The sequence below is a fragment of the Bos mutus genome, chromosome 15 (assembly GCF_027580195.1).
Source record: "Bos mutus isolate GX-2022 chromosome 15, NWIPB_WYAK_1.1, whole genome shotgun sequence".
Taxonomy (NCBI): domain Eukaryota; kingdom Metazoa; phylum Chordata; class Mammalia; order Artiodactyla; family Bovidae; genus Bos; species Bos mutus.
Genome location: NC_091631.1, coordinates 31,810,596 through 31,823,981, shown reverse-complemented (window position 1 = coordinate 31,823,981; position 13,386 = coordinate 31,810,596). Strand labels below are relative to the sequence as shown.

The window sequence follows — 13,386 nt, the reverse complement described above, 5'->3', positions numbered from 1 at the left end:
GTGTAAGGGCAGGGGATGTGGAGACTTAGCAACAAACATTGGCTCAACAAATGAAAAACCCTTCACCAATACAATTTCTAATCAGCCCATTATACTTATACTAATAGTTTTCTAACTTTTCTAAGGAACCTGTTTTTAGAAGGTTTAAAGCATGTCGTGCCTCTCACGGTTGGGAGGCTGTGAGCAATCACATGTGGCTGGACAAGCCCATCAGGCAGGCTAGAGAACCTTCAGAGGAGTTTGTAGGTTAAAACATTCTTGTCATGCCCAGGAGTTTTTATTAACTGGAGCTTTAAGTTAACTCCTTCTCTGAAAGAGATGGTGGGGACAGTCCCCCATAAAGTCAGAGGTGTAGGTGAGAGCACAAAGTAGTAAAGTAGGCAGGCTCTGGTTATGGGGGTAGATGCTCGAGGATTTCCAGGGGGACTCCTGAGGCTCGATCCCGCCTTTGCGTATGTCCAGCCTCCTTCCTCATGACCTTTGCCATGGGCGGAGTACCTCACTCTGGCCCCCAACAGTCATCCCCTTCTCCTCCTGCCCCCAATCCCTCCCAGCATCAGAGTCTTTCCCAGTGAGTCAACACTTCTCATGAGGTGGCCAAAGTATTGGAGTTTCAGCCCCAGCATCAGTCTTTCCAATGAACAGCCAGGACTGGTCTCCTTTAGGACGGACTGGTTGGATCTCCTTGCAATCCAAGAGACTCTCAAGAGCCTTCTCCAGCACCACAGTTCAAAAGCATCAATTCTTTGGTGCTCAGCCATCTTCACAGTCCAACTCTCACATCCATACATGACCACTGGGAAAACCATAGCCTTGACCAGATGGACCTTTGTTGGCAAAGTAATGTCTCTGCTTTTGAATATGCTATTTAGGTTGGTCAGAACTTTCCTTCCAAGGAGTAAGCTTCTTTTAATTTTATGGCTGCAATCACCATCTGCAGTGATTTTGGAGCCCCAAAAAATAAAGTCTGCCACTGTTTCCACTGTTTCCCCACCTATTTCCCATGAAGCGATGGGACCAGATGCCATAATCTTCATTTTCTGAATGTTGAGCTTTAAGCCAACTTTTTCACTCTCCACATTCAGTTTCATCAAGAGGCTTTTTAGTTCCTCTTCACTTTCTGCCATAAGGGTGGTATCATCTGCATATCTGAGGTTATTGATATTTCTCCTGGCAATCTTGATTCCAGCTTGTGCTTCTTCCAGCCCAGCGTTTCTCATGATGTACTCTGAATAGAAGTTAAATAAGCAGGGTGACAATATACAGCCTTGACGTACTCCTTTTCCTATTTGGAACCAGTCTGTTGTTCCATGTCCAGTTCTAACTGTTGCTTCCTGACCTGAATACAGGTTTCTCAAGAGGCAGGTCAGGTGGTCTGGTATTCCCATCTCTTTCAGAATTTTCCACTAAACATATGCAATTTTATAGTCCAGTGGAATTAAATATTATCCAATTCAGTTATCTCCATGATTTAGTTAATCCCATCTAAGGAAATCTTACCTTTTACACCACTAAAATATGAATTCAGAATCTCACTATCTCTCAGTTAGCCTAATTTTACAGATGACTAACCAAATTCCTTTCTCTAATCATATTTTTGCCCCAAAACACCCATCATTCATTTTGAGATAATTTTCCAAATAGCTGAATCAATTTGTATTAAAATTTAAAAACAAACCAACAAGCATTTCTTTCATGGTTATTCCTCATATACCAACTAAATGAAGAAGAAATTCCTATCTGTGATGAATTTCTCCACAATTCTGGTTCAATTTTGCTATAAAGTTTAATCTGTCTTTTTATCTCTTCACATATTCTGCAAGTCTAAAAAAAAAATCAGTAAATGCTCCAAATGTACATACAACTTTCCTAATGGTGTGTTTTACTGTTGACTCCACTTCAATCCTGACAACTGCAACTCCAACTTGAAACTCTACTGATATCTCAAGGCTCCTCTGTAAATATCTTTGTCATTAAGTTTTTCATGATTATTTTGGTGACATCTGATCTCTCCTTCCCATAATTTACCTTTTAAGTGCTTTATCTGTATACTTTTTGCCTTTAAATGTTTTGACTATACATTTGTATATAAATATTATACTTTCCACAAGGCCTTAAATTCCTTAAATTAAAAAAAAAAAAAAATGCTTTGATTTTCTTTAAAACTTCTACAACACATAGCAAAACATCTCTCACAGAGCAGACATAGTGATAGTTGTTGAGTTGAACTGAACATAATAGACTATCAAATTGTCCTTCTGAACAATTCCAGTGATAAGTTTTCAATTCAGTGTTTGGCATGTATAACATAAGAAATCGCTCTTATAACTTATCCCAGTTTTTCTGCCTGTGTTATCTAGTAATTGATCAGTTCTGAATTTCTCCATCATATAGAGAAAGGGTTGCTTTGGAACTTGAGATTGCACTCTCAGGAACTTATCCCAGTTTCCATAAAGCTCAATTTGACTAAGAATAATTTAAGCCATTTTTAAAAAATTGAATATGTTTTCCAGAACTGCTGCTATTAGGTAAGTTTGGAAATTTTTTCCAATGCCAGAGACAAAAACTTATAAACCATCTTCAAATGCTCACTTTCCTTTTGCTTCTGCATGCAATGAATCTGTATTTCTTGACTGTTCTAACACCAAAATATCTCTTTCATCTCCAACACTTAACTTTCTACACTAAATCTTGGCTTCCTTTTAAGTTTATAAACTTCTAAAATTGTCCCTTTTCCTCCTGTTTGCTGTCAAGTAGTCAGAAAAAAGCTTTGTAAATGGCTTTTGAATTAAATTTTAGTTATACAAGAAATAATAATAAATATATTCCCACAAATAAAAGATTTTATAGAAAAAACAAAGTCCTCCTTGATATAGTCCCTCAAGTTCAATCATTCAAACTTCCCCATAGGTAACCACTTTATGAATTTTATTTTTATCCTTTTTTGTTTATGCATGTGTACTCATAAACTTAGAAAAAAATAAAATGTAAAGCAATTTTTTTCATTTGTATTTCAGACAGTACTTTCCTAGGGATGTTCTGCCTGTTATTTCAATAACTACATAAAACCAAGTAGAGAAATTTGCCATTGCCCAGAATTCCTCTCTCTCACTCTTCCTACATATCTCCTATTCAACACATTCCTAGGTAATAGCTCAGTGTGGTTTCAAGCCTCATTGTCTATTTCTGTATATGTCTGTGATATCTATTTGGTAAGTTAGCACTGGGCTGCAACTTTGTATAGACATAGAAATGCTTCGAAATGCTATCTCGAAGATTTATTTCCCCAGACTCAATTAAATACCCTCCCTCAATTATTCTAGTTCATTACCAAGCAATGCCCTGGATTTGCTAGTCTGATTGGTCCCACTCTACTTCACTCTCTCGCTTCTTCACTGATGATGATAAGACAGTGGCACACTATGCCATCTGAGATATCACCAGCTCAGAGTTTTGCAGCCACAAAAGTAGAACAAATAAAACTAAGGATATGGCCATCCCAAATTACATTCTTATTCATTTTCCAGTAGTAACATGCATCTAGTATCTCTAATAAAACAGACTTTAGGATGTCTATTGAGACTATAAATGTGAACAAAATTAGCTTCTTACTTTAAGTGAGCTATTTCTTAGTAAGGAATATAATTTGCAAAGATGTAAGTTGCATTAAAATGTTTATTATAGATGTTCCTGGTTTCCAGGAGACTTAGTAAAAGACAAACATTGACTAATTCAATTTAAAAGAACTTTAAATAGCAATTCTACTTTATTATAACCATGGTATGAAATCATAAACCATAAATGATAGGAGCAAGATAAAATGAGAAGTAATAATGTGGTATATTAATTTAATTAATAATTCAATGGGAATGTTGTATCCACTATATACAATTTTAACTGACATTCAAATTTTAAAGAAAATACCTCTTGTCTGTAATATATTCCCCAAAGGCCTTTCCATAGGATTATAATACAGGATAGATACATATTGATGGGTGGGCATCTTATTAAAAATACAGATCCCTGGTTCATCCACACAGTGGTTGCTAAAAAGAGCTATCAAGCCACAAAAGACATTGACGAACCTTAAATGGATACTATAAAGTGAAAGCAATCAATCTGAAAAGGCTACGTATTATATAATTCCAACTATATGACATTTTGGCAAAAGGTAAAACCATGGAGACAAGAACTTGGGGAGAGGGAAGGATGAATAGATGGAGCAGAGAGAATTTTTAGGGCAATTTTTAATACATGTCATTATACATTTGTCAAAATATGTACCATGAACCACACCAAGAATGAATCCTAATGTAAACTATGAACATTGAATGATAATGGTATGTCAGTGTTGGTTTATTGATTGCAACAAATATATCATTTTGGCGAGGGATGTTGAGGGTGGGGGAGGCTGTGCATGTGTTGGAATGGGATGTATATGGCGCACTGTAATTTTCAGTTAATTTTTAAAACTAATTGTTGAAACTTATTTTCAGCTGTGCTGGATCTTCGGTGCTGTGCGGGCTTTTCTCTAGTTGGAGCAAGCAGGGGCTACTCTCTCCTTGTGGTGCCTGGGCTTCCCACTGTGGTGGCTTCTCTTGTTGAGCAGCACAGTCTCTACATTGCGTGGGCTTCAGTAGTTGTGGTTCCTGGGCTCCAGAGCACAGACTCAGTAGTTGTGGTGCATGGGCTTAGTTGCTCTGCAGCTTGTGGGATCTTCCCGGACCACAGATGGAACCCCCGTCTCCTGCATTGGTGGAAGGATTCTTTACCACTGAGCCACCATGGAGGTCCTTCACTTAATTTTGATATGAAACTAAAACTGCACTAAAATAATCAAAATCTAGGGATTTCTCTGGCTCCAGTGGTTAAGATTTTGCCTTCCAATGCAGGGGATCTGTGTTTGATCTCTTGTCAGGGAGCTAAACTGCCACCTGCCTCATGGACGGAAAACTAAAAACATAAAACAGAAGCAATGTTACAACAAATTCAATAAAGACTTCAAAAAAAATTTTTTTAAATCTACAAAAATTCACCCTCCTTCAACTCCCCCTCCAGAATATATTATTTTATCAGTTCTGGCTTAAGAATCTATATCTATAATAAGATTCCTCAGGTATATCTAAAAGTTAGCCAGTTTGAAGAGCCACTGATATATAACAGGATACAACAAGGTGTTGTACAATATCTGTGGTATATTGTTATCTCCAATCTAAATTTATTTGTTTTGATGTCTACCTGTGAAGGAAAATTTAAATCTTCCTCTATGTGAAATGTGTGCTATGTGATGAGTCACTTAAGTCATGTCTGACTCTGTGCAACCCTATAGACTGTAGCCAACCAGGCTCCTCCATCCTTGGGATTCTCCAGGCAAGAATAATGGAGCAGGTCACCATGCCCTCCTCCAGGGGATCATCCAACCTAGGGATCAAACCCGAGTCTCCTGAGTATCCTGCATTCCAGGCTGATTCTTTACCACGGAGCCACTGTGGAAGGCCTGTCTGTGGAATAACCGGATCTAAAATCCTAGTATAGGAGGATGGTATTTTTTTTCTTCTCCAAACATGCATGGAAACTGTATTTGCAGACTTTTCATGTTTATTCAATATTTATATTTTCCTGTCATATAATTTCAATATGAACCATCGTAAGTCAAAAAGAAAACAACCTCAGCAATCATAGTACACTAAACATTGTGGGAGAGCAAGCCAATTTAGGCATGCAGAGTGATTCTAAAGAACAAAGGCGGCAAAACAAGCAGATACAACTAGCCAGGGAGATCCCTTAGGAATAGGGTTTTATGATGGGTAAATGAGTCTCCAAGAGAATGGGTTCTTTATAGAGAACCTCTACTCTGGGAACTGAAGGAGATCACATAGCCCTGTCTCTCCTCACCCTCTTCACTGGATGTAAGTACAAGGGCATCAGAGAGACATGGATGTGTATTAATGTTGGAAGGTTTATGTGGACTCATTTTGCTGTAAGAGATTTGGATTCTTCAGGGGAAGTACTTTTTTTAAAATTTTATTTTATTTTTAAACTTTATAATATTGTATTGGTTTTGCCAAATATCAACATGAATCCGCCACAGGTATACATGTGTTCCCCATCCTGAACCCTCCTCCCTCCTCCCTCCCCATACCATCCCTCTGGGTCGTCCCAGTGCACCAGCCCCAAGCATCCAGTATAGTGCATCAAACCTGGACTGGCGACTCATTCCATATATGATATTATATGTATTTCAATGCCATTCTCCCAAATCATCCCACCCTCTCCCTCTCCCACAGAGTCCAAAAGACTGTTCTATACATCAGTGTCTCTTTTGCTGTCTCGTACACAGGGTTATTGTTACCATCTTTTTAAATTCCATATATATGCGTTAGTATACTGTATTGGTGTTTTTCTTTCTGGCTTACTTCACTCTGTATAATAGGCTCCAGTTTCATCCACCTCATTAGAACTGATTCAAATGTATTGGGGAAGTACTTTTAAGAGGAAATTATAATAGCCATGCAAACAAAAGATATTGTAGAATTGCCTTTGATTTAAGAATTTACCATACGATGTGCTCCTGAAACTATCACAACATTGTTAATTGGCTATATTCCATTACCTGAAAACAATAAAATGGTATTTTATTGTTTTCAGTGCAGCTTAGAAATAAAGAACAGATATTCTTTCCAATGTACTGAATCTCCATTCTAAAAAATTTATAAACAATAAAATTCTGAAAATCAAAAAGTAATCCAGGTTATGTGGTCAATTTGAAAACTGACTAGAGTCCTTAGAAAAGATATCTAAAATATATTATTCATGATACTGAACACAGAGAGTTCAAATAGCCCAAAGAGCTGAATTTCAGTCATCAATATATAATTCTGCCATGAAAAGTGAGATTTGATTTCTTTAAGGGAAAATATTGCCTATGGGATATCTGGGGTCATATGCTCAAATCCTAGTGTTGAGCTTCAAAGAGATAAATAATTTATCAAAAACTAATAGTGATTTATTAGTAGTAGAGCATGACAGTTTCATTAGTATCTTCCTTATAACAATATTGTTCCATTCAGAATAACAGACTATAATACTCTTCAAGAGATCAAGATATTCAAGCCAGACTGATATCAAAGAGATGCATTTGAAGTCACTTAACTTAGGTTAAATATGCCAGCATTGACTATGGAAATGAATAGGACTAATTTTTATTATTTTAGCTCAAATCTATGATTCCAGCAGGTCTCATTATACAATGTTAATCTTACCAGTCATCTTAATAATTTAGCATGTGAGCAAATAATGCTTTTTCATCTCCCTTGAATGTTGATAAGAAAATAAGTTTTAGTAGAACAATAGAAATCAGAACACACACCAAAAATCTATAAAAGCACCAAGTGTTTGAAATGCTAATGTCTATGCATTTACACAATTATTTAGAGACAAAGAAAGATGACAGCATATGGCTGTTGAAGAAAAAAATCACATGAATAATTGACATTTTAGTAACTGCATATATATGTAACATAAAAGTTTATTTATTTAATGTTATTCTACCAATTTTACCACCATCAAGAAGCATTGGTATGTACCGTGGTGGACTTTAACAAATTTTGAATATACCAAGATGGAATTCAAAGCCTAGCTTTTCCATTGTATGAAATATTACAAAATTTATTTCTCTAATTTTTACTTTTCTGGATGAAAAGCCTGAGTCTTAAAAACAATATGATTTTCAAATTAAATAAGATTCTTCACTTAAAGAGCTAAATAACAGGCCTGATATACTGTGGAATTCTATGAATGATAGGTCTTAACTTCCTTTCAAAACAACTCTAACTATTAACATCTCCAGTTTACCAATGTTATCAAGATTATTATGTCCTCTGATTTCAAAATTTTTGCATATTAATTTTTCATGATGCCATAAAACTGAGTGAGAATTTGATTTAATTTTATTTAATATACCTTTCCATCAAATAATTATAAAATTAATAGAACATTAATCATTTTATATCATGACAGTAGCCATTCCATAATCAATAAAACGTGCACTTGAATTTTTCTGTATGTGGATCCCTTTAGAATCTCTCATATATTTAAGATACTAAGTAGTGTCCATAACCATGTACCAGTCTTTTTAAATTGCAACTGCATAGAATAAGAAAACAATCACTAAGACCAAATGACAAGACCAAAGACGTGGCTATTAATTCAATCATAAGAACAGGAATAAAATTTGAGACTGGATAGCAATAATAGCTGGGGATTAAAAATAAAAAATCACAAGAGGCAAGACTAGGCTCTTGTGTAATAGGGTATATGTTTTGAGAATCATGTTTCCAATATTCATGAGTGACCAATGGAATTCCAGTCAATGACTGGGACTATGAGGAAGTCATCCAATCTTCAAGAGGCAAAGAGAAGAAAATTAAGAATATATACAGCACCACCAGATCGGCTTAGTGAGGATCTTAGCAAGAGTTTGCAGTACATAAGGGGACTAGATCAGAGTTAAGTCAATATGAGAAAGGAAAAAAAAATATTCAGGACATAACTTACCTAACAAAAAAATCTACTGGTGGAACTGGAAGTTCAAATATGTTATTTACTTTGAGGAAGCCAGGCTCTGTAAGGGTATTGTTCTGAGACTGTAGGCAAGTAAAGGGTGGCGATAATTGCAACAAGACTAGGCTGAAGAGGGAGTATCTAATACCAGGTATCTGCACGCTTTACTCTTAACCCTGATATTTAATACAGTTGTCTCTGAAAGAAGTAATTGCTAAAGGCAATATTACAGAGTTATCTTTACTAGGTACGTTTCAACACAACTACAATGATAACAGACATAAAAGGAAAAAAATCAAGACCAGAAATGTAACTCTAGATTAGAAATGACCCAATCAAGTCAGGGGTAAGATCCATTGATCAAGAAATAATAAATTAAGATATCTCAACATGTATAAAAGTATTTCCTCAAAAAATTCCTTCCTAGAAAGACTATATATTTTTAAATGTATGATAAATTTCCACAATAATGCACTAGAATTAATACAAATATTCTAGCATATGATTTATTTTTATTAAGTAATACAACTTTCTTTTATAACCTATTATTACTTTGAGGTCTCCATTAACTTCTTGGGTATTTTCAGATTATCTTGATCCAATTCTCCTTTATGTGGGGAATACAAAGAAAGGGGGAAAAACTCTTAGGATCAAAGTGGAAGATGACAAAAAGTACTCTTGAGATACTATTAAAAATGCCCTCTTCTCTATTACAAATCAGGAGACAAGAGAAGTTCAGTACAGCAAAGAAAGCCTAAAGACTAGGGAGAAAAAAAGTGGAGATAAGGTCCTAAGGAAAATCTCCAATTTGATTTATCTAACTGCAGTTAATAAAAATCACAATGAATTTACTGAATGGTGTTTTCTTTTATCATTATAGGACATTTTATTTCAACACTATTATTCATCCATAGTATAAATGTCACCTTTTCCTAACATTACTTCCTCTGCTCTGATCTTTTTACTGACGGGAGTTCCAGGACTAGAAGCTGCCCATGCCTGGTTTTCCATCCCTTTCTGCTGTCTCTGCATAACTGCCTTACCTGGAATGGTATAATTCTATTTGTCATCATCCCTGAGTCAAGTCTCCCACCGACCTGGGATTGTGTATTTCAACACTAGTCACCATGCTGGGTATATTCTGGTTCAACGCAAGACAGATCAATTTCAATGTCTGCGTTGCCCAGACATTCTTCTTTCAACTTTTTACTGTCATGGAGCCTTCAGTGCCCCTGGCAATGGCCTTTGATCGCTTCATTGCTATTTGTAACCCTCTGAGATATGCTGCCATTCTGATTGATTCCAGAATTATCAAAGTATGGTTTGCCATCCTAGTCAGAGGCACAGTGATCCTAATGCCTATGGCCCTACTTGTTAAATATCTATCCTTCTGAAAAATCCATGTGCTCCATCATTCTTATTGCTTCCATCCTGATATAATCCAGCTCTCATGTTCTAACAATAAGATCAATGGTGTTTAAGAACTTACTGTCCTCATAGTTACTGCAGGAGTGGACTCCATCTTTATTTTTCTCTCCTATGTCTTGATTATTAAGGCCAAGCTGAGCATTACTTCCCCAGAGGAGAAGCATAAGGCCTTTAAGACATTTGTCTACCTCATATGGGCTGTTTCCATCTTCTACATCCCTCTCATTAGCTTGTGCTTTGTCCATAGATTTGGGGAAAAGGCGCTTCCTTATGCACACACTTTTTTTTTTTTTAATTGAAAGATAATTGCTTTACGGAATTTTGTGGGTTTCTGTCATACATCAAGCAGCAGCAGCCATAGGTGTACCTGTGTCCCCTCCCTTCCAAACCTCCCTCCCAACTCCTTGCCCCATCCCACCCTTCAGCCTGTCCCAGAGCCCGTGTCTGAATTCCCTGAGTCGAATAGCAAGTTACCATTGGCTCTCCATTTGACATATGGTAATGTAAGTTTCCATGTTACTCTCTCCATACATCTCCCCCTCCCTCCTCTCCTTCCCCACATCCATAGGTCTGTTGTCTAAGTCTGCCCTGAAAACGAATTCACCAGTGCCATCTCTTTAGATTCCATATATATGTATCAGTATATGATATTGGCATTTCTCTTGCTGACTTACTTCACTCTGTATAATAGGCTCTAGGTTCGTCCACTTCATTGGAACAGATTCAAATGCGTTCCTTTTTCATGACTGAGTAATATTCCACTGTATATATGTACCACAGCTTCTTTATCCAATTGTCTGCTGAAGGAGATCTAGGTTGCCTCCATGTTCTGGCTATTGTAAATAGCCATGCAATGAACACTAGGGTACACCTGTTTTTTTCAATTTTGGTTTCTTCAGGATATATGCCTAGAAGTGGGATTTCTGGGTCATACGGTGGTTTTATTTCTAGCTTTTTAAGGAATCTCCATACCATCTTCCATAGTGTCTATATCAGTTTATATTCCCACCATATATTCCAAATATGAATATATCAGTTTATATTTATTCTTTTTTTAATATTTTATTTTATTTTTGAACTTTACAATATTGTATTGGTTTTGCCATATATTAACATGAATCTGCCACAGGTATACATGTGTTCCCCATCCTGAACCCTCCTCCCTCCTCCCTCCCCGTACCATCCCTCTGGGTCGTCCCAGTGCAGTAGCCCCAAGCATCCAGTATCGTGCATCAAACCTGGACTGGCGACTTGTTTCATATATTATACATGTTTCAATGCCTCTCCCAAATCATCCCACCCTCTCCCTTTCCCACAGAGTCCAAAAGACCGTTCTATACATCAGTGTCTCTTTTGCTGTCTCGTATACAGGGTTATTGATACCATCTTTCTAAATTCCATATAAATGCATTAGTATACTATATTGGTGTTTTTCTTTCTGGCTTATTTCACTCTGTATAATCGGCTCCAGTTTCATCCACCTCATTAGAACTGATTCAAATGCATTCTTTTTAATGGCTGAGTAATATTCCTTTGTGTGTATGTACCACGGCTTTCTTATCCATTCATCTGCTGATGGACATCTAGGTTGCTTCCATGTCCTGGCTATTATAAACAGTGCTGCGATGAACATTAGGGTACATGTGTCTCTTTCAATTCTGGTTTCCTCAGTGTGTATGCCCAGCAGTGGAATTGCTGGGTGATACTACAGTTCTATTTCCAGTTTTTTAAGGAGTCTCCACACTTTTCTCCATAGTGGCTATACTAGTTTGCATTCCCACCAACAGTGTAAGAGGGTTCCCTTTTCTCCACACCCTCTCCAGCATTTCTTGCTTGTAAACTTTTGGATCACAGCCATTCTGACTGGCGTGAAATGGTACCTCATTGTGGTTTTGATTTGCATTTCTCTGATAATGAGTGATGTTGAGCATCTTTTCATGTGTTTGTTAGCCATCTGTATGTCTTCTTTGGAGAAATGTCTATTTAGTTCTTTGGCCCATTTTTTGATTGGGTCATTTATTTTTCTGGAGTTGAGCTGTAGGAGTTGCTTGTATATTTTTGAGATTAGTTGTTTGTCCGTTGCTTCATTTGCTATTATTTTCTCCCATTCTGAAGGCTGTCTTTTCACCTTGCTTATAGTTTCCTTTGTTGTGCAGAAGCTTTTAAGGTTAATTAGGTCCCATTTGTTTATTTTTGCTTTTATTTCCAATATTCTGGGAGATGGGTCATAGAGGATCCTGCTGTGATGCATGTCAGAGAGTGTTTTGCCTATGTTCTCCTCTAGGAGTTTTATAGTTTTTGGTCTTACGTTTAGACCTTTAATCCATTTTGAGTTTATTTTTATGTATGGTGTTAGAAAGTGTTCCTGTTTCATTCTTTTACAAGTGGTTGACCAGTTTTCCCAGCACCACTTGTTAAAGAGGTTGTCTTTAATCCATTGTATATTCTTGCCTCCTTTGTCAAAGATAAGGTGTCCATAGGTATGTGGATTTATCTCTGGGGTTCTATTTTGTTCCATTGATCTATGTTTCTGTCTTTGTGCACACACTCCTATGGCCAATGTGTATTTGCTTATTCCACCAGTGATGAATCCCATTATCTACAGTGTGAAAACCAAATAGATCATTAGGACCATTAAAAAACTCCTTTTTCCCAAGGGATTTGAGTTTGACTCTAACAACTCTGCAATAAAAGCTACTCCTTAGCTATGACTTCTAAAACTTGGTTTAGTTAATATCATCTATTATCTGTAACTCGAAAGCAAAAAAAGTAGAAGGTTGTGTGGGTGGGGTGGGGATGTAGTTTGGTGGAAATTTACATTTTTTAGTGTTTAAATTTTATTTATTTATTTATTTTAATTGAAGTATAGTTTTACAATATTATAAAAGTTACAGGTGTGTGATACAGTGATTTACAATTTTTAAAGCGTATACTCCATTTATCATTGTTATAAAATATTGACTATATTCCCCATGTTGCACAGTATATTCTTGTAGCTTATTTCATATATACTAGCTTGTACCTTTTACTCCCCTAACCTTATATTGCCCCTCATCCCTTCCCTTTGCTCAGTGGTGAACACTAGTTTGTTCTCTATATGTGTAAGTCTGTTTCTTTTTTTATCATATTCACTAACTTGTTGTATTTTTAGATTCTACATTTAAGTGATATCATACAGTGTTTGTCTTTTTCTCTCTGACTTATTTCATTTAGTATAACCCTCAAAGTCCATCCACATTGTTGCATATGATCTGATATTTTAAGAAATCTATTCTAAAAATTATTAAAACTAATAAATCACATCAATAAAGTTCAATAAAACAAGATAAATATGTTAAAAATCCATTGTATTTCTATACACTAACAAATAACAATTCAAATTTGAAATTAAGGAGT

The 13,386-nt window shown here is 36.3% G+C and overlaps 1 pseudogene; it reads left to right on the top strand.

The window, feature by feature from the left end:
- The first annotated feature begins 9,481 nt into the window (after positions 1-9,481).
- LOC102279755 (olfactory receptor 51F2-like) lies at positions 9,482-12,695 on the top strand (annotated as a pseudogene).
- Positions 12,696-13,386: the final 691 nt, after the last annotated feature.